General features: G+C 45.4%; 1 pseudogene; it reads left to right on the top strand.

Annotated features, from left to right (window-relative positions):
* Positions 1 to 887: 887 nt before the first annotated feature.
* On the top strand, positions 888 to 1,438 carry LOC132501870 (large ribosomal subunit protein uL6-like; annotated as a pseudogene).
* The last annotated feature ends 423 nt before the right edge of the window (positions 1,439 to 1,861 follow it).

Here is a 1,861-nt window from a genome sequence, read left to right on the forward strand (position 1 = left end):
TATAGCCTGTTAGTTTTTTGGGTTTTTTTTGCAGTACGCGGGTCTCTCATTGTTGTGGCCTCTCCCGTTGCAGAGCACAGGCTCCGGACGCGCAGACTCAGCGGCCATGGCTCACGGGCCCAGCCGCTCCGTGGCATGTGGGATCTTCCCGGACCGGGGCACGAACCCGTGTCCCCTGCATCGGCAGGCGGACTCTCAACCACTGCACCACCAGGGAAGCCCAGCCTGCTAGTTTTTGACATCTGTTTATAATACAGTCACAGTGATCAAGAAGTGGCACTGTGCTTGTAGTAAGAAAACCAATAACTATACGTGGGCCAAAGGAGAATCCAGTGCTCTGAGAGGCTGCCTGCTTTAATTTACTACCGATAGATAAAAATTGTGCTGCAATGTATTTTGATTTTGGGGATATATTTAACCATCTTGCTTCAATTTCATATTGATTATCCTAACAGTGGTTATAATGAGGATGGTCAAAGGGCCCACTGGTTTGGGTTCAAGACCACATGAGGATTCTCAGGAAATCAGCATCAAGTAACCACTGGACAGAGTGAGCACCCCTTGGGAATCACAGCCAGGACCACTGACCCCCTTGCCCATCCCAGCAATGCATCCTGGGGGTAGGTCAAGAGCTTCAGCTTCAGATAGATATGGTCACTTGTCTAACCTCAGAGCCACAGTTTCCTGGACTATGAAACAAGAACACCAATGCCTAAAGAGTCTTGGGAGGATTAAATGAGATGTTTACAGGTATGTAAAGCATTAGGCCTCTTCCCAGCAAATGCTGAACCTGTCCCATCTCTCCCTGCACAGCTTCACCATGCTTTGTACTTGCTTACCAGGTTTAACCTAAACACACAGCTCTCTTTGCTGCATCTACGGCAAGAATGAAGACCATTCTCAGCAATTAGACTGTCAGCATTCCAGAAAATATCGACATCACTCTGAAGGGAAGCACAGCTATTGTGAAGGACCCCAGAGGAACCCTGCAGAGGGACTTCAGTGACATAAATGTAGAACTCAGTCTCCTTGGAAAGCAAAAGAAGCAGCTCCAGGTTGACAAACAGTAGGGAACTAGAAAGGGACTGGCTATTGTTCGTACTCTGTAGCCATGAACAGAACACAATCAAGGATGCTACCCTGGGCTTTCGTTACAAGGTGAGGTCTGTGTACACTCACTTCCCCGTCAACGTTATTTCCAAAATTTCTTGGGAAGAAAATATCAATACATCCACAGGGCTCAGATAAGGCCAGGAGTGGCTTGTTCAGTTCTCAAGGCCATAAAGATGAGTTAATTCTTGAAGGAAACAACATTGAACTTGCATAAAATTCAGCTGCATTGACTCAGCAAGCCATGGCTGTTAAAAACAAAAATACCAGAAAAATTTTGGATAACATCTATGTGTCTGAAAAAGGAGCCGTTCAGCAGGCTGATTAATAAGATCTAAGTTGTCCAACTACAGACACAAAAAGATGCCGGATGATTCCTTAGGCCTATCTGTGATATTTTAAAGATGAAAGAAAAGCCCTGTATTGAAAAATATTATCTGGATAGATAGATTTGTGGTGCCTGCCAAACCTCAGCTCCGTATTTAATGGTTGATCCTCTTCTTCTTGAAAACAGATTCTTTTTTTAGATAAATTATATAAGGTCTCAACATAGCAATGGTTATTGGTATTCTTTGTCTTTTAACAAGGAGGACAGGGATGCATGTTGGGGCCCAACATTGACAGTTGTGGGCAAGTGGGCAAACAGGGCCATCGGGCCAGAAGAAAAGGCTCAGGGGACCTTTTAATGCCCGAGAGCCAAGGCTTCCATCTTGGTCTCTCAAAACTAGCCAGTCAGCCCTTTCCCCAGAAA

Source organism: Mesoplodon densirostris, chromosome 14, assembly GCF_025265405.1.
Source record: "Mesoplodon densirostris isolate mMesDen1 chromosome 14, mMesDen1 primary haplotype, whole genome shotgun sequence".
NCBI lineage: Eukaryota > Metazoa > Chordata > Mammalia > Artiodactyla > Ziphiidae > Mesoplodon > Mesoplodon densirostris.